Source organism: Martes martes (assembly GCF_963455335.1).
Source record: "Martes martes genome assembly, chromosome: 10".
NCBI lineage: Eukaryota > Metazoa > Chordata > Mammalia > Carnivora > Mustelidae > Martes > Martes martes.
The window spans coordinates 41991007-42014538 of NC_137898.1; the positions used below are offsets into that span (position 1 = coordinate 41991007).

The 23532-nt window shown below is 48.4% G+C and overlaps 1 protein-coding gene across 2 annotated transcripts in view; it reads right to left on the bottom strand.

Annotated features, from left to right (window-relative positions):
* The window catches only part of NAV2 (neuron navigator 2), a 394477-nt gene that overhangs the window by 96877 nt on the left and 274068 nt on the right, over positions 1–23532 (bottom strand). The gene's annotated exons all lie outside the window — the stretch shown is intronic.

A 23532-nucleotide genomic window follows, 5' to 3' on the forward strand; every position in this document is an offset into this window, starting at 1 on the left:
CTGGAGAATGTGAACACGGATGTCGTCAGCATCTTTTGCCTAAAATCTTCCATCCTCAATCCCACATCAGAGATGCCTTCTCTATCAGGATGTCTGTCGGTCAACTACAAATCCATTCAGAAATGGCAGCTTTTCCAACAAAGGACATCTGACACCCAAGTTATTTTTGATAACAACAATTCGGATTTATGGACTTTATTCCCTGTAAAATCTTATCTCATTTAATTCTCACAACTATGTTAACACGTATATTAGAGAAAAACAAGCTGGAACTCAGAAAATTTATTAAAGTCATAACAACTGCTAAGATTGAAGACCACAGCTTCAGATGCTAAATCTTGTTTGACCTCCATGACACCACACTGTGTAAGGTAGTGAACACCTCCAACAGATGCCAACAGATGCCAACAGATGCCACCAACACACTTAGTGGGCCAGGGTCATCAACAGGTTATCCCAAAGTCCTTTAGCTGTTTCTAACACTTCTGGGCTTGATCCAATCTAGATCTACTCTTTTACCAAATTCCACAATATCATGGCTTCTACTATATTTCTGGTTGGCTGTTCTCTTTAAGATACTGGCTGGATGTTGACTTTCATGTGCCAAGCATGAAACAGAGCTGTGCAAAAGAAAGGAGGTCTCTCCCATTATCCTCATGAAGCCTGTAGTCTGGTATGTGTGGGAGTGTCAGGCAGTCAAACAAAAACCATACACGTTTCACTGTGAACCATGAGGCATGTCAAGAAAAAGGCAAGCTGTGAGAGCATCTGATAGGGGAGAAGAGAAGATTCCTGTCTGTAAGGTCAGAAAAATGTGTGTCCAGGCTGCCTATACAGGAATGCTGGAAGTTGACAATCTGTGAAAATGTCCACATTTGTGCCTAGATAGAGCTTTCTACCAAGCGAAATCCAGATTATCCCATCAAACCCCATCCAAACAGCCCCAGCTAATGACAGCAGCCACAAAGGTTCCTATGTCCTTGTGCCCATGGCCGGTAAGAGTAAGAGCAGTTCAGAAAGTCACTTCATCTAGTGTTTAGGAAACAGTTTAGATTAAGGCCTTCCTGTATCTTTGGTAATAAATGTGGCTATTTAGAAGAAAATATTAGGGATGCCTGGGTGGCTCAGTTGGTTAAGCCTCCGCCTTCAGCTCTGGTCATGGTGGTGGGATCCTTGAATTCAGCCCCGCATTGGGCTCCCTGCTCAGTGGGGAGTCTGCATCTCCTTCTTTCTCTGTCCCGCCCCTCCCCTCTGTTCCTGTTCTCTCTCTCTCTCAAATAAATAAACAAAATCTTCAAAAAATAAAATAAAAATAAATTTTAAAGAGAGAAGAAGGGGTGCCTGGGTGGCTCAGTCGTTAAGCATCTGCCTTCAGATTGGGTCATGATCCCAAGGTCCTGGTATTGAGCCCTGCATCTGGCTCCTTGCTTAGCAGGAAGCCTGCTTCTCCCTCTCCCACTCCCCCTGCTTGTATTCCCTCTCTTGCTGTCTCTCTTTCTCTGTCAAATAAACAAATAAAATTTTAAAAAATTAAAAAAATAAAGAAGAAAATATAAAAAACAAAAGCCTAAAGAGGCGAATCCATGCAGCAATTTGTTCATTTTAAAAAACAGAAAAATTAGGGGCGCCTGGGTGGCTCAGTGGGTTAAGCCTCTGCCTTCGGCTCAGGTCATGATCTCAGGGTCCTGGGATTGAGCCCCGCATCGGGCTCTCTGCTCAGTGGGAGCCTGCTTCCCCCTCTCCCTCTGCCTGCCTCTCTGCCTACTTGTAATCTTTTTCTCTCCGTCAAATAAACAAATGAAATCTTAAAAAAAAAAAAAAAACCAGAAAAATCAAAGGAAATTTAAAACCACATCATTGGCTATAAGGAACTGTATTTATGTAATGGTGTTATAAGTACATGGGGAGAATCCTAAGAGTTCAAAATTTATTTTTATAGCTGCAAGATTGTCTCTTTTAGAATGGATGGGTAATGAATAAAGTATTTCTAAAGTCACCCTTTGGCTTTTTCTAATGTGGCTCGGGCTACAAGGACATCCTTGAGTGTGCCCGGGGCAGGGAGAGATAATGTGGGAGAGGGGTAGCAGGACGGGGAACAAGACTGCAGAGGAAACACGGAGGTACTAATCACGGGCAGCCTTGAGCGGAGTGTGCTGTAAGCTCGCAGCCGACCCGTGGCAGCTTTCACACTGGGGTGGGGACTGCAGAGCAGTGGAGAAAACACCAAACGGGAGCTGGGTTGGACCAAACCACTTCCTGGCTGTAGCTCTCCAGCTGCTCCCAGTTCAATGAGCCCCAGGTCACGCCGAGACCACCTGGAGTTTTTCAAACCTCCCAGCACCAACATTTTGTAAGTCTTTATCCCTCTCTCCCACTGAAACTCCTTTTCAAAAGAAAATTCATTTGCCTTGTGAATTTGACTGATGTTTCCATCTGTCCCCTCCTGGGGACAACAGCCCTTGAACTTTAAGGCAAAGCTTCTGAGTGTCAGGTGTTGTATCAAATGATGGAAACACCTCATCCCACAGAACCCTTCTGACAACACCATGAGGTAGTCGTCCTTGTAAGAAAACCTGTTCTATACTTAAGCTTTGGTGTTCCATTGTTTCCTTTGTGAGTTTATAGGGGCCATAAAATAGGTTCACAAAACCTTCTACAATCTCAAAACCACAATCTTGTCTAAGTCAAAGGAAGAAAAAAAAAAGTTAGTTTGGCAAAGAGCCCAGCTCATTCTAGGTATTTGCCTAGTCCTGACACTTGCTGAAAAGTTACAGCCTGGTTAAGAATTAAACTTCTGTTTGACCACTAGTTTTTCTTTTCTTTTTTTTTTTTTTTTTAAGATTTTATTTATTTATTTGACAGAGAGAGACAGCTGGAGAGAAAACACAGCAGAGGGAGTGGGAGAGGGAGAAGCAGGCTCCCCGCAGAGAAGGGAGCCCGATGTAGGGCTCCAATCCCAGGACCCTGGGATTACGACCAGAGCCGAAGGCAGATGCTTAACGACTGAGCCACGCAGGTGCCCCGGCCCTAGTTTCTAAGAGAAAAACTGTCCTGAATGAGGGCAGAAAAATAAAACAGAGTGACCGGCCATATTAACTGCTTACAAATATTGGTCCGGGTACTGAAAACCAACTGTGTGCCAACGGATATACAGTGCTGATATTAAAACTCACCATAACCCAGTAAGATAGATTTCATTATCTCCAACTCACAGATGATCTACAGCTCCAAGAGGTTAAGTCAGTTGCTTAAGGTCACGTAGCTAATAAGGCTAAAAAGCAAGTCTGCCTGATTCATAAGTCAGTATCCTTTTTTGGACTTTTTTTTTAAGCTCTCATTTTCACTGAGTTCTTATCATGGATGTTACTGTGCTAAATTCTCCGGTCTTGTTTAATCCTCCTGCCATCCCCTGTGTAGTAGGTATTATTATTCCCAGTATACATGAGGATATTAAGGAGCAGTGGGTTAAGTAACTTGCCCCAGACCACACTGCTGGTAAGAATCCCCGAAGCAGAGTCCATGACTGAAACCACCTTAATCGTCTCTGAATTTTTGCCTTGCGTCAAGTATTTGGTCCAATGGGGACAATTTTTACAATCTCACCAAAAGCCGCTTTGCCGGTGGAGCATTAAGCACGCATTGACAACCTTTACCCCCTGGTTTCCTTCTCTTCCTCTTTCTGTCTCTACAGGTGTAGGTGACTCCATGGGTAGGTAACATCACAGTTACTCCCAGTACTGAACTTCCATGGAAGTTCAGAGGAAAAGATAAAAACGCTCATTCAGTTCAGAGCCTAGTGCAAACTGATGTGACATTTTTAGGTTCAGCTGCAGGCAGCTAGCTGGGCTTGAACAGAAACTCCATTCTTCAGCCAACCTTCAATCGCAAACATGGTACCAGGAACAATGGAGTATGGAGACAGAAAGGGTGTGAATGGTTCAGGGCAGCCCTGTCCCCAGCAGCCAGAACATACTTGAGACTATGTCCTTCCACGGGGCCTCAAGAGCATCATCTGCACACACAAATGTCAGAATTATTAGGAAAATATAGAATACGGGCTTTCTTTGCAGCTCAAGCTAGTGTGCATACATTTAGCTCCAAGAATGGTCTTCCCACTGTCGTTTACAAGAACAAAAGGAGTGGAACGTCATGAACATCCATCAGGAGGGAAAGAATTAATCCAGCTGTGGCTCCTCTATAGAACAGAATACCATGTGGCCATTAAATAGGATATTGATAATCCTGATATTAAAAGGTGCTCATGCTGCAGTGTCAAAATACAAAAGTAAATTACAAAATACTTCTCATTTTTTAGAGGCTGCATAGTGTAGCTGTTACAATTAAGGACTATAGGTCACGCTCCCCAGCTCTGCCACTTCTGGCTGGCTGACTCTGGACATACTCCTTAAGCAGTGTGCATACCTGTATCATCATCTGTACAATGGGCTCTGACTCCTAGAGTTACTGGAAAAATGGAATCAATGTACATCAAGAGCCTAGAACAGTGCCTGGCTCACAGCAACTACTCAAATTTTTGCTCCTTTAAAAAGGTAAAATGTGTAAATGCTAACATGAACCAAAAATTGTCTGGAAGGCACCAAGGTAGCTAACAGTGATCACAGCATATCACTACATCATGTGATGTTTGCTTATCTGTATTTTCTATTTTTCCATAATTTAAAAAAGCTTATTTTTTTCCTTTAATAAGAAAGCAACTCACATTTGATTTTTGTTTTTTTTTTTTAAATCCTAAGCTTTTTTTTTTTTTAAGATTCTATTTATTTATTTGACAGAGATCACAAGTAGACAGAGAGGCAGGCAAAGAGAGAGAGAAGCAGGCTCCCCGCTGAGCAGAGAGCCCGATGCAAGACTCGATCCCAGGACCCTGGGATCATGACCTGAGCCGAAGGCAGAGGCTTTAACCCACTGAGCCACCCAGGCGCCCTTAAATCCTGAGCTTTAATGAGAAACAGAAACCTCACCCAAATTTCTGTTTTTAAAAAGCTGCAGGTCAGGCCACGCAATACAAAAACTGGAGCCTGGAGAAGCTGCATGGTATTTCCTGGTACTTTCTAGTTTGGGGCCCTAAAAGCAAGAAAGAATTTGCACCCTAGCACCTTGGCCCTGAATATATGCACAGGCAGGGCTGGGGAGAGGAAGAGAGCAGAGAAACTGGGAAAGCCCGAGAAAGCCAGATTTCATTCGTAGCAATCCACTTAGTTTAAAATGTCAGGAAGTTTAGTGGATTAAGGGTATTAGGGCCGCTATTCATAAAGGTGTTTTGTTAGAACTTCCAAATAGCAATCTGGTGAAATAAGACGTGCACAGCCTTAAATGAAAGCCTGTTACAGTACTTAAAGTTTCCTAGAGAAGAAAAAAGACCCCCAGGTATTAATTTACCTAAAGAGCAGCTGCCTGGAAGATACTGTAATGTATCCTATGTAGCCAAGCTATAAAATGGGTTCTCCGTCACGGAGCTAGGAGGTGGGAGCCCAAATCACCCAATGGTAGAGCCGCCATTAACGGTAATGAGAGGCATGTCTGCATTCTGATAAGAGCCACAGCTGTACGTGTATTATAGACTTGCGTCCCTTAGAAAATCCAAGGACATTCAAAGTGGCTGGAATCCAAGAGGCTTCAGAAAGTGTGTTTGATTTCAAAATTCACGATATTTTTTGAAAAGTGGCTAATACACTTATCTCACAAGTGCATCTGGGATGGGAATGTCCTGGCAAACTCCAGGGAGAAAATTAACAGAGACTCCCTTCTGGGGCCCCCAGCAGCACGGTGCTCCCTGCTAAGTCAATGGATGGAAGTCTTCAGTCTTCCGGACATGGAGCAAACAGTGTTGTCCATGAGGCTCTAAACCACATGTCTGAGAAAAATTCCATTTTCCCCTCCTGCTTCTTAGGAGATCATAGGACGTACGGAGAGACAAGACTCCTTCAGTACCAGGGGAAGGTCGGGTGAAGGGGAGAGGTCTTACAGAGTATGGGGAAGGGGTGGGTCTGGAGATATGCAGACCTGGGGGTGAATTCTGGCCCCACAAACAAGCAGAGTGGTGTGACATGGAGCTCATCTACCTGTCTGAGCAGCTTCCTCATTTTGCCTGAATATCGAGAATACAGTGGTGATAGGACGAGTCTTTGCCTTCAAGATGCTCAGGGTATAGCTGAAGGGGTACAAGAGCCACAAACATGTATAATAGCATGTGTTTGGCAGTATGTTAAGGAAAAAGTTCAGAAGATGACATAAGCAAAGAGGAGGGTCACCCAATCTGGTCTTGGGAATTGGGGTGGTGAGGGAAGACTTCCTGGAGGAGATGACATTCAACATGGGCTCCGAAGGATAAGAGCCATGCTGTGGGTGGGATGGGGTAAAGGTGGAAAAAGCATTTTAAGTAGAGGGAACAGCCTCCACAAAGGCTATGAAACAAGAGAGAGGGCACTTCGGGGGGAATGGCAAGTAGTTCAGTGTGGCTGGAGAGAGGGAAAGAAGGGCTAAGACTTAATGGGGCCAGACCTCACAGTAAGCCTAGTAATGGAGTTCAAACTTCATACTGAGGGAGACAGGGCATCTCCGAGACATTCGCTGCTTCTGAAAAAGCCTCAGGAGGTAGGGATTGCAGGCATACTAAAGGCAAATGACCTCAGCTCTGCTTCCCAGGTCGGAATTCTCCCCCTACTGTTTGCCGTTTATCTCATTCCTTTGACAACCTCAGCATTTTTCAAATTATTATGTCTACCCCAGGGAAAGCTCCAAGTTTTACCACCATCTCAGAGCTCATTGGCTGCAGGATCTAGAGTCTCTACTCAGACACCACTGATCTCAACAAGCCCCTAACTCCACACAATTTATTTTCAATTATCAGACCCCAGATCTTTTTTTTTTTTTTTAAGATTTTTTTTAATTTATTTGACAGAGAGAGACACAGCGAGAGAGGGAACACAAGCAGGGGGAGCAGCAGGCAGGAGAAGCAGGCTTCCCACTGAGCAGCAAGCCAGATGCAGGGCTTGATCCCAGGACCCTGGGATCATGACCTGAGCCAAAGGCAGTTGCTTAGTGACTGAGTCACCCAGGGACCCCCAAGCCCCAAATCTTAAGCAGGGTTGGCTATCTGGTAAACTAAGATGACCCTAGAAGTTCAGATCTAAAAAGAAAACTTCAGGCCACCTGGCTCAGCTCCCTCCTTTCATAGGTGAGTTCAAGAGAAGAATAAGTGCCTTGCATGAGGTCACAGAGTTCAGGGGTAGATCCAAAGTTAGACCTCAGATTTCCAATTCCTGACTCATGCTTTCGTTCTGTGCCACCCCCCAAACGCTCTGCACCCTCCCTTCCTCCATTTAGACCAGGGATGCCAAATTCCCACCCCAAAGTCAGAGAGGTCTCACACACACCTGTGCAGCCGTGCAGGGCCATGGAATCTCATTTGCCAGTAAATACCCGGGGAGGAACGGAAAAGATGGCTGAACAGGATGGAAATGATAAGAAGGGAAGCTAGTTAGAGTGATCTTATCCACTAAAAAAAAAAGCAGTTTAACATCACAGCAGTTGAGGAAAAGAATCAATTCCATTTATACCAAGTGCTTTAAGATAATGAAAAGTGCTCCCAGCATTACCCTATTTCAAAACATTTATCAGATGCCAGGGAAATTAAGCATGTGCAGACATACACCCCATTCTGTGCAAACGGTTTATCTAGCAAAATAACCAGGGGGGAAGAACAGATCTGAGGAACTTCAATTTTCAAAGGCCAAGTGGATCAAAGACAGCAGCAGAAGAAGAAATACTAAATTTAGTCATCCCCCACGCCGGGTAATTTCTTTTCCAAGTCCGGGTTGCTGGTTGCGAGGACACTGCTGTGGTGCAAATGACCTTCCTCTCAGTCCCTCTTTATCACTGCCTGAGCAGAGTCCAAAGGGTCGGGCTGGAGGTGCTGATGGCAAGCAGGCAGTGCTTGTGTCCTTGAAATCCCTGTTGGCTGTCCGGGAGCCAGGGTGGGGGTGGGGTGCCACAGAGAAAGTTCTGGAAGTTTTTGGTCTTCAAGAAGTCACTGAGGAAAGGATAATCAAGGTGAAAGGGAAAAGACAGGTACAGATGAAGACAGACACACGCCCGTTTTAGTGAAAATGAAAATTCACCATGAGAGAACGTTGAAAATGTCAATACACATGTAAATAAAAAGATCTAGTAATGGGAAAGTCGAATGACTGATTTAAGCTGAAACTACAGGGGCTGAGAATTCTGAAACCTTTGGGTTCTGCTCCTCACCTCCACAGAACAAGGTTTCTGTGTTGAGGGATCTCCCAGGATGTGCCAAGGCATCCAGCATCCTGATGGTCTTCTCCTATTTGTGGACGTAAACACTTTGGACAAATTCTAAGCAGCACCGTGGAACAAGGGCTCCAAGGTGCGGCGCTGGGGTGTCGCAGGCAGTTGTTCTGATGCTGGTGGATCCCGGGAGATGGTCAGAGCAGAGTAAGTGCTGCTCTGCCCCGGGGACCCAGCCCTCCGTGCTCCTGCTGCCACTGCTGTCAGTGAACTCATACCCCAGGCTCAGTGGACAGACATGTTGACTCTGACCTACCTTTCAAAGGAGAACTGATTTCTTCAAGGACTGGCTTTTGTCCTCCAGCCAACCTGTCAAACCTATCTTTCTTCTGGTGACCACGGAGACCCTGCTGGCTAAATTTAGACTGTGAGAGCATTTTCAAACCTGTCATTGCACTCCAGGGAAGAGCAGATCAGTTTCTTCCCTGAAAATAATATGGCCTTCCCAATCGGAGAGGGGGGCAGTTTGAAGAGGCTAGACCCCATGGTGGCTCCCGGTTTCTCTGACCTTCACCCTACACCTCTGGGAGAATTTCCTTCCACACGTCCTGGGTATACGGACAGTGAGGCTCATTTTAAAGACTTCTAGGAAAGGAAGTGCTGCCATTTTACTTAATAACCTAATTCTTCTGTTTCAGAAAGCTCATGGCTACCAAGTCCTTACTAATCCCTTTTGGGAGACAAGAAGAAAATGATCTTTGGAGACCGGATACCAGCCTCAGGCACACCTCTGGCTGGGTGCACATTATGTCACCTTTTTGTGCCTCAGTCCCCTCATCCGTAAAATGAGAATCCCTCACTGGCTTGTCAAGAGGATTAAATGAGGAAATTTCGGGGAAGTGTCTGGGTCGTAGTGAGTACTAGACCGATGTCGATTGCTGTTACTACTGCTCTGAGCTGCCACTACTGTTGCTGTACCTCAGTTTCTCCGGCCGTCTGGCCTCAAGCGAGCTCGCCTCCCTGAGCCTCACGTTAGCTTCCCGACTGAAAAGTAAGGTCCCGCTGACTTCTCAGGAAGACGTCTTGCAGGGTGAAATGAGGTAAAATCCTGAGAGCGTTTCACCCACTCCTGGGCACACAGCAGTTCACTTTGCCTGTGTTCCTCTCCTTATTGAAAACGTCTCTTGTTCCAGATGGGAACCATTTCCCCTGTTCTGTTGTTAAAGAATGATTCAAAAATAAGCAGAACCACTGGGGACTGAAATCATTCACAAACCTTTACTGAGTTTCTAGTATGTGATTGTAACTTCCCACTTAAAGTGTTCGGGCAGACAACCAGGGTTTCTGTTGTCAGAGACCTTAGCGTCCGGTGAGAATAAATCAGGAGACGCTCCGGTTCCTGCCCTGCCCCAGAGCTGAGTGTTCCTTCGGAATAATAGCTACCATTTATCGGGCTTATCACCGGTAGGCCCGACACCTACCTCAGCGAGAACGAGAAGGGCCTCCATTAGCTCTGCATTCACTTCCTCTAAGTCACTTGGTTCGTAAGCGGCGGAGCTGAGATTTGGTTTTCCCAGCCGAATTACTGGGGGAAGAGGCTACTCCAGGGTCTCTGTTCTTCACTGCATTATACTGCCTCGGGTTCAAGTTCTTGCAACACAAGCAACATGAAAAGCAAAAGAAAGGCAGAGGAGAGACTCCGACTCCCCAAAGCCCTCCTCGTGGCTTCTGGAACAAGGGCAGAGGACCGTGCCGGGCAGGACGGGGGCTAAAGCTTGGGATACGAAAAGCAACCCATCGGATCCAGAAGCTCGCTTCGTTCAGCACCACCTCACATCACAGGAAGGCAGAGGCAGAGACAGGGAATTTGGGAGACTAGCAAGGTGTAGGCTCTCAGGGAAGGAGGTTCTAAAAGAATTAGCTGTAACCTGATTAGCTCATCAAAATGGCCCAGCATCTGAGCCCAAGGCTTCGTGTTCCATTCTGTTCCACCATTTCCTCAGTGGCAGCAGGGGTGCTCTGGTCAGAACCCTGCATTTGCAATGCTACCTGGGTCCTAGGGGTGCAGCAAGCTCCGTGGGAAGGCAAAGACCAAGACTTCTGTGCCCATTTCACAGAAGGAGAAACTGAAGCACAAAGAAGGTGGGGAGTGCATGAGAAACTTGGATTCTGAAACTCAAGGTTCTATCTTCAGGACCTTGGAGCCCGGCAGGCTCCCCCTTTGACATACAACACAGAAGGTACAAATTCAGCCTTTCCAGGTGCCGTGGAGAGGACTGCAGGGCCGGTGTAAGAACAACAGCTACTGGGAGTTCCAGGTGAGCTTCTGGATGGCCTACAGGTGTGTCCAGCACCGGAGTTCAAAGAGCCCTGGTGTTTCAGAACCAATTTCCAAGGATTTCTGGGATTTGCCAATAAGCATAGTTGTCAACTCACTCAGACTAGACAGAATTCCAGGTGTTTTCTTTTCAAATTTTCCTTCATGCCACACAAGCTCCTCCATTCCCTCCAGTGGTCTCTACATATTATTATTAGCAATACGACAAAACCAGAAGCTAAAAAATGGTTCCTCTCCTCACTGAAGAATGGGAGACTTAGATCTCAATAAGTCAAGATGGCCGGGGACAAGTGAGGGCTTTGTTCTTAGCCCTGGCTCTCAGAGGCTAGTGAGGGTCGGCTTGATATTCATAGCCCCAGATTATTTATTTGAGAGACAGAGAGAGAGAGCGAGCATGCAAGCAGTGGGAGTTTCAAAGAGAAAGGGAGAGGAGAAGCAGACTCCTGGCTGAGTGCAGAGCCCAACTCACACCTCAATCCCAGGACCCTGAGACGACCTGAGCTGAAACCAAGAGTCAGATGCTCAACCAACTGAGCCACCCAGGGGCCCCAGGTCTGGCCCTTCTGTACCACCAGGAAAATATGGGCAGGTAGGTAGGCATGAACCCCTCACCTTTCCTACCAGTAGGGCCTGATGGCCTCCTCGTAGGAGGCAACAGGCAGAATCAGGTGTGATTCTTTCACCGGTTGGACTTAGAGATGGCGGAAGTGGGTATAGACAGAGTAGGAGAGACAATGTCCCCTATCTTGAACTTCGAGTCGTCTGATCCCTGGGAATGGCTGGGGGCAAAGTGTAATCACTGGGGATAATGGAGCAGCTTCTGTTAGAGCATCAGACAACTGGGTCCTAGTCCCGCTTGCCACGTGACTCCAGACAAATGACTTAGTCTCTTTGGGTCAGTGACATCATCTAACTTGAAGATGGTGGTGATAGTTTCCCCTCGTAGATGGGTATGCAGATGAAATGGAACAGCAATACAGATCTTGTTTGAATCCAGGCCCATGAATTACCAGTTCTATTTACCCAACTCGAATATCGAATCCACCAGGCTGTGACGCATACTAAGGCACTGTGTATTTCGAGCACCTGGCACAGGGGAGGGGAGGGACGCAGTTGTTCTTCTCCACTCTCCGTGACCTCAGAACCCCAACTTCCCTCCTCCCTGACCTCCCTCCTGGTTGCGTCAAGGTCCGGATCTGTTCTCTGGCCGCCTGCTAGAGGGTCTGCTGCTTAGTGCAGAAAGCATTTCTCCAGCCTCACATCCTCCCAGCTCATAGGACAGCGCCTCCCACCCTGGTTTACAACCCATTTATGGTGGGACACCCTGGTCCTTGGGTGTTTGTGCAGTGTTTAATCATTAGGCAGCGAATTCTATCACTGTGAGCCACAGGGCACCTAGGAATCGGTCAGCTATTTGCCTAGGTGCCTCAGGGTCTGTTTGTAGGAGGCTTCTCTTGAAGGACACAGGGATAACTTCTGACTCAGCCTGGAGCAGGGGGAGGTAGGCCCTGGCTACCCCAAAGGGCACGGTGGGCCCTGGCTACCAGAGGTGAGCCTTTACACGTCAGACGGAAGCACCTACCAACCTAGAAAACATAGCTCATAGATGAGACTTCCTCTCCCAGAGAAGAATTCCCTAGGCTCTCCTCTTTTTCTCCTCCCATTTCCCTCCCTGCCAAGCCTGGATTGCTGTTTCTCCTCCTCACCACTCACAAATCCCAGTTGTTTTCCAAGATGTACTATAAATTCCCTCCTCCAGGAAGTCTTCTCGGTCTGCCTCTGCTCTAACAGGCTCATTTTGACCTCTGAACCAGAAAGCATTGACATTCTGCTGTCTGCACTACCCTTTCCCTCAACTGCCCATGACCCAGTCTTTGCGATAAGGGAGAGGGCTTTTGTACCTTTAAGGAAGGCCCCACTCCAGGTCCCAGTGTCCCCATAGCACTAGCAGAGCACCCCCTACACAGTAGGCTTCTGGCAAGTGCCCCGCCAGATGGGGGGACAGCCACACCCAAATCATCTCAGCCAGACTTGCACCTGATCCTCACTGAAGACCTACTCTGCCCCAGCCACGTTGCTAAGGGCTGAACCAGTGCTGAGAGTGAGAAAAACAAGGGTGTTCCTAGTGAAGAACCTGGGAGACGTGACTCATGGGGTTCAGTTCAACAAGTACTAACTGAGGACTACTGGGTACAGACACTCTATTATTAGGCCCAAAAACTCAGTGATAAATAAGATAACCCCTGCTTTCAAGGTGAGCATAGATGAAATAGACAAAAAAGAAAGTCAAGATTTTGTTAGAAGTTAAAGCATTGCATGGGGTCCTTTGGGAGCACCAAGGAAGGAAACTTGCTATGTCTGAGATGCCCAGCTGGGTGACCTCAGAACTGAATGTGGACAGAAGCATATGTGTCAGCCTGGCAAAGTGGGGTCAAGGGCATTCCGTGGGCCGAGAGCCTCGGGACAGCACGGAGTATGCCGGAGACAGCTAAGAGTTTGGTGCTGCGGATGGTGACGATGTGGGCAGGGAGGCTGGTGTGGCAGCAAGGGCCAAGGCTGGCTGGGCCTCGGGAGGCTGGCACCCTGGCCTGTCCGTGATGTGGGGCCATAGCACGTTTTAAGCAGGCAGGTGATGCACAGTCAGATCGCTGTGTCTATGTGGGGGACGATGTGCCGAGGAAGAGGACGGTGACAGCACAGCAGAGGGACGATGCCAGGAACCATAGCACAGGAGAACATGCAAGGAACTGGGAGGATGAGGGGGGATGAGGGAGAGAGAAAGAGCCTCAGCACTTTGGCTCCAGTGCAGGTGGAGCTCAAATTTGAAATCTGGGAGCTGACCTCAGTGGCACCGGAGTGGCTGAATCATTAGCATGACAAGTGCTGCTTGTGGACACAGGAGCTCCCCTACAGACTTCCCGCAGGGACATTCAAGGCCAGGGCCGCATTAGCCCCACCAGCTTGCTGGCTCTGCTCTCTAACCCTTTATTCCAGATCATTAAGAGCAGCACAGCCCTCTGGGAGGCTACCCTGGGCCTCTGTTTAAAGTAAGAAGCAAGGACATTTAATTGCCTTGGCTAGACACCCTGCTTGACTCCCCTCCCCCCTCCCCTGCCACACCCCCTGCCCATTCAGTACCCCAGACCCTCCCACAACAGCTTCATCATCCCACAGCGTGTGTCTTCAAACATAATCAGAACTCTATCCAAGGCCCTCCTCAAATTATGGCTCTGATCTTGACTTCCCAAAGCGAGCAGGAATTATCGCTTGGGTCCAAGAGATGTTCAAATCCACAGGGTCATAAACCCTTTCAGGTTCTGTTTGAAGACCTCTGCTGGGGATTTTCACAGGTTTGCACCTCTGATGTTATGTGGTGGTCACTCTGCTGGTTCCAAAGAGGGGGCCCTCCTGCCAGGATGTGGAGTATGTACGACTTCGGCTCCTGCCACTTACCCTTGGGGGTTTTCAGGCCTTAAATGGCATCTTTGATTTTTCTCCTGACAGAGTATCCAAGTACAGGAGAAGTAGGGGGAACCAGAGCTGGGCGAGGAGAATCACACATGCTGAGGGACAGAGGGGCTGCGTGGTCACGGTGCAGGACCTGGGGCCAGAAGGACCCACAAGGACCCACACTTCCATCCTGGCTCCCCAGTTTAGGCACCTGCCCCTTTCGTGCCTCCCTCTCCTCCTCTGTGCATTCTAATTCTGGGCTACGTCAAACTTGCTGCCGTCCAGCGAGGGCGTGGCCCAGGCCCCACCACTGTGCTGACACCCACCGTCCCCGCATCTCCTGCATCCACGCCTCAGCAGCTCCACGATGTGGTCTCATTAATTTTATCTTTCAGATGAGGACACAGGGACTCAGGATGGTTAACTGACCTCTCACGTAGCTGAGAGAAGTCACCCAGCCGAGAAGCGGCAAACCTGGAGACTGAACATGTCAGGGAGTCACGGGTTTGAAATCATTTTTCCAAAAAAAGGTAGGGGACTGGGTCAAACCACTCAGTCTCGCACAGGAGAAGCTCCTGGACACCAACAAACCCATTTCTTCTTAAAACAAACCCATGCCTTCTTGAAAGCAGGCTGGAGCTATGGTTAAGTTCTTTTGAGGACTGGATGAGGACTGGGTAGGACGGCTCACGATGAAGCCCAAGCACGCCGGTGAATTTTGTGCCCTCCATGAGTTGTTTACCACTGCTGAGACCTGAATGGCCAGTGCCCCGGTCTGGTTGGGCAGTGTCTTCTGGTTGGGGGCGTCCCTGCAGCACATGGGCTTACATATTTTGCACACTAACCCTGCACCACAGAGCCGGACCGTCACTCGCCCACTCACGGTACACATACTGAGCAGTTCTCTGAGCCAGGCACTGTGCTAGGAAAGAGATTCACCTGCAAACAGAAGCAAGCTAGTTTGTTTGACTGATGCTTATGGCCGAATGCAGAGTCATAATACACAAATAAAATGATAGGATGTGAAACAAACTCGAAGTTCTAAAAGACACTAAGAGCTGAGACCTTGTCAGATAGAGTGGTCCCGGACAGTGTCTCTGAGAGGAGGGTGATGTGTGAGTTGACACTTGAAGGACAGGGTGAATCAGCCTGGTAAGGCCAAAGAGAGAGGGGCAGGGAGCACAGGCCAGGGAGCGGGAACAGCATATGCAAAGGGTTTGGCAAATTCAAGGAGCTGGATGGAGGCACGAGTCAGGGAGGGGAAAGTGGGAAGAGGTGAGGCCAGAGAGATAGGAAGAGGCTAGAACATGTCCTACCCTGGAGGCCATAGTAAAAGAGTCTGGGTTTTATTCTATGGGTAGTGGGAGTCCACTGAGGTAAAGTTTTAGGCAGGGGGCAGAGGTGATCTGACATACATGTTAAAGAAGATCACAGTGGCTAGAGAATGTACCATACGAAGGCCACAGAGGAGACAATGAGGCCAGTCGGGAGATCACAGTGGGAGCTCAATGAGAGATAAGGGCAGCCTGGACCCATGTGGGGGAGGGGTGCTGGGAAGAGAGAGAGAGAGAAGGAAGCAGAGGGATTTGAGGATCATTTGGAGGGACTTTGCCCAAGACCTGCCAATGGATAGGATGGAAAAGGAGAGGGAACATAAACTTTCAGTAAGACTTATTAATCATCTTTAAGATAATGTTAATTAAATATATAGCAAACAGCTGCTACAGTATACGTCAGGCTCTGCAAAGCCAGGGAATGCCAAGAATAAGATATTCTTCTGGTTCCTCTCTTAATTTAGGAGAAAGCACTTTCCATGTACCGTATATTTTTTTAAGTAGGTTTTATGCCCAACATGGGGCTCGAACTCATGACCGTAAGATCAAGAGTTGTATGCTCTAATGACTCAGCCTGCTATGGGCCCCAAAGGAGACCACATTTCAAAGGCACATTATGTGGTACCAGAGGTGAGGGGGAGACCCTGAATGGATGAGAGACCCCCAGAGGACCCTGTTGGGGTAATGGGAGGAGGAAATAGGGGACGGAGGCTTCCCAGGGGAGGCTGGAGCCAGTCTTACAGCACAAGTGGAGGCAGGTTACTTTTTTTAGGGGGGGATAGAAGAGAGAGAGATGGGGAGGGGCAGAGAGAAAGGAAGAAAGAGAATCTTAAACACTCTCCATGTCCAGTGCAGAGCCCCAGGCAGGGCTCAGTCTCACAACCCTGAGATCATAACCTGAAGTGAAATCAAGAGACAGATGCTTAGCCAACTGAGCCACGAGGTACTCCCTGAAGGTTACTCCTGATTATTCTGAGAGAGAGCTGGATTCTTGGACTAATTGTGGTTGGCACACCCCCACACCCAGTCCCCCTTTAGAGATAGACATCATGACATCTTGGACTATTGGCTTTGAAGTCACACAGACCTGGGTTGAAATTCGAGACTGCCTGTGTGCTCCTGGGCAAGTTGCTTAGACTCACTGATCCAGAGTCCTCATCTGTGAAATGGGGATAACTCCTGTCCTGTTGGGTCCTTTGGGGCATTAAAGCAAATTCAGAAACCATCTGAGAGAATGCCTGGAACGTAGTAGGTGCTCAGTGAGTGGGAGCTGTGGCTGCTCATGAGACTCAGCACAGATGACAAACAGCCACGGGTCCTGGGCAGCCTCCCGAGGAACTTCCATCCCAGGGATACCCAGAGTTCTTGTGAGCTCCTTCCATACTGACTGACCGTGGAGAAATGGATCTCTTCTCCCCACAGGAACTCCTACGGTACAAGGCAGAGAGTGCCCGGAGTCCTCATCTGCCCCCATAGCACTCAGCCAGCCAAGCCAGCTCTGGCTGACTGGAGGACACCCAAAGGGGCTCCTGTGCTCACCTCTAGTGCACCAGAGCACCCAGTATGAGGCAACACCACAGACCCCTTCCCAACCCAGACGCCCTGTGGTTCTGCGGCACGTCCTCCTCAGCCGCCCGCTCACGGCTTACCCACAATGCACATCAAGACTGCCCAAAGCAGTGGCCAGAGAGGACAGGTTTTTTTTAAGCCTCATGCTGCCACTGGTAGGGCTGTGAGTCCCTGTCCCCACATCTCAGGGTAAGCCGAAGGAGAGGCAGGGGTCTGAGCCCCCCAAGCCATGCAACCATCTCATTTCCCTCAGCCCCTTTCATCTCCGCCACACAACCTTGCCACATCCCTCAAAATGTCAGAGCCTCCCTTCAGATCTCATTTCAGGCAATTTTACAGAGCCAAGCCTCACAGATGAATGAGGGAGATAAATCAAAGTGCGCAGTGGACAAGAGGAAACAAGAGGGCTGTGGCAGAGCAAACAAAGCTGACCTCGTCTCCCTGTGATACTGAGACACAGCAAAGCCACGGGGGTCTGTGGTCGAGGCCACGCCCCAGGGAGGGTGGTTGAAGGCAGACTCCGAAGGTCCGGGTGTGATCGGTGGGACAAAGTTCACCCTGACGACCCTGCTGGAGGGTCTGACACTGAAGTAGTTAAATGTTCCCCTGAGGAAAATCATATCCCTAGACCTTCAGGCAGCCCTAAGTTCCTCCTAAGTAAGAGAGAAAGTTCCCTCATCAAGAGCAGAGCCTGGTCTGACGCTGAGCTGTACTCTGGGTGCTTGCTCCTCTCCCTGAGCCTCCGGAGGGGGAGGGGGAGACCCCGGAAAAGGACAGTCTTCCAGGTCAGCTGTCCAGAAGCTGTCACCTTTGCAAGTACCTAGACCAGAGCTAGGCACCGAGAAGAGGCCCAGCAATTACTCATGTAGCTTCAAGTGAAGTTCACCTTCTGGAGAACCTTCTGGAGGGCTGGAAAGCAAGCCTTTGAACAGAGGAGGAGGCAGACACAATGACTGAAAGTAAAGGATTTGTGCCCAGAGAGACCGGAGTGCAAATCCTAACTCTGCCCCATATAGCACCATGCCTATGGCGAAGGAACGTCACCTTTTGGAGCCTGTTCCCTTTGACGTCAAACCCACAGTCTTCTTGTATCAACCCCCACCAAGTGCTGTTCGGCTCTCCAGGACACTGGTGTACCTTGTGAAGCCTGCCAACTGTATGAAAAATCACAGCACAGGGAAGTCCCTGTAAGTCCATGACACCACCTGTTCCCAAGGCTGACCACCCCCTCTCTAGAAGGCAGCTCCCACTCTGTTGATTCAGGGAACAAGGTGTATCCAAGTCTAATAAAATCCTAAGTCAAAACACCCACCCAAATAAATACAATTCACTTAGTCACTTGGGATTTTATCTCCATGAAAATAAGACTGCAGTCCCATAAGCTTCAACTCCTAATATAATTTTGGTGAAGCTCCAAGTTAGAGCAAAATCCATTGTGACATAGGACAGCAGAATTCTTCTTCCAGAGCGTCAGAAAGGTCCACAGCCCCACAACTCTCATCCACAGCTCTGTCCACCCCATACTCCCCCTCTGAAAGGCTTCATTCTGGTCCTTCAACCTTGGGCGTTCCTCCAGACCCACCATCAGCAACAGCTACCCTCCTCTCCCCCTCCTCTAAGTGTGTGGCCGCTTTAGAACAGGCTTAGCTTTGAAGTGCAGTGAGGACAGAGGCCCTTTCTCTCCTCTGAAAAAGGTCTGCTAGCAGAAGCAGGGCCCTTTCAGTCCACTGGATCTGTACACACCAGAGGCCTTGGGCAAGAACCACACTCTTCATTGATGCACCGTCGCGCAATGACGCCTGTCATCATAACGATCAGAGATGAAAAGTTCCTGGTCTCCCCGCCTGTGTAGATGAGTACACTGATGAGTCATTTCGTGAACCCTGCCCTTCGAGTGATAAACACGAACAATAACTCATAGGAGCTTGGGGACTTAGGATCAGCCGATCTGAGTGCACACAAAGAACCGGGGGTAGGTAGAAGCGTCTTGCCCAAGACGTTCAGCGGTGGCCGAGCCAGATCTAGAACAAGGTCAAGGTCTCCTGGTTCCTAGTGCACTCCTTCCCTTCCTGCCTGGGCTCCAGTCATCATCATCACCAAAGAGATAACGTGCTTTCGTTAGAGTTGCTTTCTCAAATTCATCCTTTCCAAGCGCACCGAGATGACCCTGTTCCCTAAAGCCTGGAGGACAGAGTGGTCACTGGGCCACTAACAATCTCCCTGGCTTCGGCTTCCTCTGGTGAAGGGGAAGTGGGAAGTTCCAAGTGGTGATTCTGAAGGTCTCCTTCCCCCAAGCTTTGCTCTGTAAGCTCTATCCAGTGTGGACCAGCTTGGGAGAGGTGGGTCTGGAGAAAACACATTCACATGCAAGGTAACCTTGCATAAAAACTCTGGGCTGGCACAGCCGTCCAGCATGACCAGTCTAAAAGTGACACTGTAACCAGAGACACTTGGCAGACCAATGGAAGGTCTGCCTTATCCACGGGGCTTCTTTAAATCAGCTGCTGCATTTCAGTAACAGAAGTCAAGGCTAGGTTGCTCTTCCAAAGACAAAGGACATTAAAGGAAACAAAAAGAATATCTCAAACAGATGATGAGATAAGCAGGCCTCTTCTGACACTTAGGTCATGTTTTGGGGGATCTTACAAATCATCACCAGCAGGAAAAGAAACCTCCCGCGTTTTATTACAACAAGTTTAGGAAGACCTTCAGCGTGCATGGCTACTCCTGGTCCTTCTTTCTCCATAGCACAGGGTGACAGTCTCTGCAGCACTCGGCACCGTGAGTTATGACGGCTTCTTTGGCCTCTCACCCCTCTATTTGATTGCAAGCTTCTTGAGAGCAGGGAGCAGGGACTATGTCCTACTCCTCTTTGGCTGGATGGTAGGTGCTCAGTAAATATTAAATAATTATCAGCATTTTCCATCAGCTGTCACATATCAAAAACACAGTCCAAATACTTTGTTGAAAGGCACCTGAGTACTCGCTTCGGCCGCACATATACTAAAACTGGAAACGCAAATGACTGATAGCATTGGTTATGATGCCTTAAGCAACTCAGTTTTCGTAGTCCCCACCTGCTCATTCTTCCCAACCCAGAGGGGCTACTGAAAGCCATCAGTCCTACTGGGTGCCGCAGTGCCTGGCAATGCATAGGTATAAATATGTGACAAACTACATGATACGGGGCTGCTTAAATAATGGGGAGGAGATGGCATAAAGCCAGGGCTGTCACTTGCGCGTAAGTAAACAATGAAAGTTACTAGTACAGCTCACCATATATTTTCTCTTCTTATAAGAACATGGTAGAATTCTACTTCTAGTCATCTTTGAATTCAAGCATAGCCATCCTTTGGCCAACAACAGATCAGTGGAAGTTATATGGGCCATTTCCGGGCAGAAGCTTTAAGAGATAGTGTGTGGCTCACCACACTCTGCTTCTCTTAGCCATGGTTTGCCAATGCTTTAAATGGCTGGTACTCTGGCACCCGGGGTCCTAGAGTGACAATGATGTAGAACATAGACTCCTACTGAGCTGCCATGGCCAGACAGCAAGAGTGGGTGTTTTGGGGGTTGTTACACAGTATAAACAATCCTACACTGACTGATGCAAAGACTTGCCCAGGTACCCGGATTAAAACACATGATGCCATTTTCCATTACAGGGGACAGATGCAGTCAGATTCTGACTTAGCATTGGGGGCCTAAGCTTTGGGTTGCTGAGGCAGTAAGCACAGAAAAAGGTGCCCTCTTTTGGTTTTACTCTTTGACCTCCCATTCTTGCTCTCATATTGCTAGATGTCTTCTCACACTTGGAACAAATATCAAGTCTACCCATTACCTGTAAACAGCTACTGAAAAGGCACCGGTTTTGGGAAATGTGCTTTGAGGGAGTGACTATGCTCTCCACAGTCTGTCTGTCTGTCTGTCTCTCTCTCTATCACACACACACACACACACACACACACACAGAGTCAGCTGTACTTTGACTGTGGGGTAACCTGGAACACTGTTACAAAGTTGGGCAATGCCGGGGAGTAAGATTCCCATGCAGCCACTACACTTGTTTTTTTTTTAAGTAAAAACATTGCATGTATGTGAAATGATACTCCCCAGACCATTCATTCTCTTCTCTGTACAACCCCTCTGGGAGAATTCCTTTGTGGCTTAAACTGCAGATGGTTTGCTTCCTGTCAGCACCCCCTCCTGTTCAGCACAGGTGGCCCCCTGCCCGCCCATTCCACAAGCAGCAGCTCTTCCTTAAAAAGGAAGCAAGTGGTACCAGCAGCAAAGAGGCCTTTGGGAAAAGCCCATGCGGTAATTATCACCCTGTTACCGCGGAAAGAGAGATTTGCCTCTAAGGCTCCTTTTATGAGCTTTAAGATGAATGGAACTCTCACCCTCTCCCACTCTGTCTCCTGTTGCTGTCCACAGGCAGGAGAAAAGGGGGAGAGGGACGGAAGGGGGATGCAGGGACGATCACGGATGTGGGGCGTTGTGCTAGAGGCATCTTCTTGTCCCCCAAAGAGGAGTATAATGCAGAACTAAGAAAATGCTCCGGGGCACTAGTTGGTTTAAGAGGCAGTTAAGAGGGGAAGGGAAGGACAGTGAGAGAGGAAAGATGGGAGACAGAGAAAGAGATGGAGGGAGGGAGAGATCCACTGGTCAACTCAAACAAGAAAAGATAAAGGCAGAATAGTCTGGGTAAAGTCAGGAGGGAGGGGGAAAGCAAGACAAAGTTCATTTCACTTAGGCTGGTAGGAAGCTCAGTGCTGAACTATCACTAAAATCTGCAACCACACAGGACCGTATGGTAAGTTTATCTCTATTCTCGGTTCTCTCCCTCTCTGACGTGTCATATTCTCATTTACCTCCCCACTCCCCCCCGCCCCCATCTTAATGATTCATTGCTTTAATTTACAATTGTTCTTCTCATATATGTGGTTACTCTACGCTGTTATGGAAAGAAGAAGGCTTAATAACTACTCAATTAATATAAAGAAAAGAGAGGGGAGCCTGGGTGGCTCAGTTAAGTGTCCGACTCTTGATTTCAGCTCAGCTCATGATCTTGGTCTTGTGGGATTGAGCAGAAGTCAGCTTGGGATTCTCCCTCTCCCTCTGCCCCTCCCCCACCTCACATTCTAAATAAATAAAATCTTTTTCCTTTAAAGATTTTATTTATTCATTTGATAGAGAAAGAGAGGTGGGGGAGAGAGCACAAGTAGGGAGAGGGCCAGGCAGAGAGGGAGAAACAGGCTCCCCGCTAAGCAGAGAGCCCAAAATGGGGCTCGATTCCAGGACCCTGGGATCATGACCCGAGCTGAAGACAAACGCTTAACTGACTGAGCCACTCGGGCACCCCTAAATAAACAATCTCTTAAAAAAGAGACAGAGAGAGAATCGTGGAGAGGCAGAGAACCCCGATTCCTCTGAATGGCTTCCAGGAAGGAGGAATCTCAGACTCTTCATCTTTGCTTGATACTTTACGAAACACTTTCCCCATCTCCACCGCATGTATCCATCACCAATGGTCCTGGGAGACATGTGTGAGTACTGTCCTCATGTTAGAGACAAAAACCTCAAAACTCAGAGAGCTAAGGGACCTGCGTGAGAGTGAGGGCGGGAACCAGGGTCTCCTTATAGCCAACCCCGCCTCTTCCCTTCCCTCCATGGCTGCCTTTTGAAATGTAACTTGGTGGTTCCTATAAAGTAATGTCCAAGTCACCTCCTACAATGATGGCAATGTTCTGTCCACGCTGTCCCGTAGGGCAGCCACGAACCACATGGGACCTGAAAGCCCTTGAAATGTGTGGCTAGCGTGACGAAGAAACCCAACTTGGAGTCCTTGTTAATTTTATATTTCAATGGCCACGTTTCATTCGTGGCTTTTATACTGGACAGTGTCGATCTATGCTCTCTTACTCCCAGCACATGATTGTAGGGGAAACGGGGTTCAAATACTGACACCGAGAGAAGGCATGAAGTGGAATGAGTCGTAAAAGAAGGAAAAATTCCCCTTTGCCTTACTGGTGAGAAACTCACAATGCAGGGCAGACACAGAGGAGAGACAGCGAGTAAGGAGGGAGGAAGAATTGTGGGGTAGGGGTGGGGGCTCCTTAAATTATGGCCCAGCCAAGGAGGCCTGTTGATCCCTAAGCTCTGGGTACAGAAACCCCAGCAATGCCTTGGGGACCACAGAGTTGTTAGCCAGGACCAGGAAAGGGAATTTTTTAAATGACTTCAGAATCCCCGTGGACTCTGAAGCCTCCTGGATTTCTTGGACCACTAAGGGGAAACATCAGTCTTCACCTGGGATCTTGAAATTGTAGATGCATCCCATAGCCAACAACACAACTTTAGAAGAGATCAGAATTAAAAAATGAGCAGCACTGGTCCAAACTCGCAAGGAGGCCATGGAATAAACCAGACCAGTTTTTGTACAAGAAAGGGCCTTTTCCTTGAGGTCTGAGGCCAGTGATGGGAAAAGGGGTGAGGGCAAGCCCACCTGCTGTGTCTGAGTGCCGAAAGTCCGGGAAGGGGGGAGAGGAATCATAAAATATCCCCCTTTCC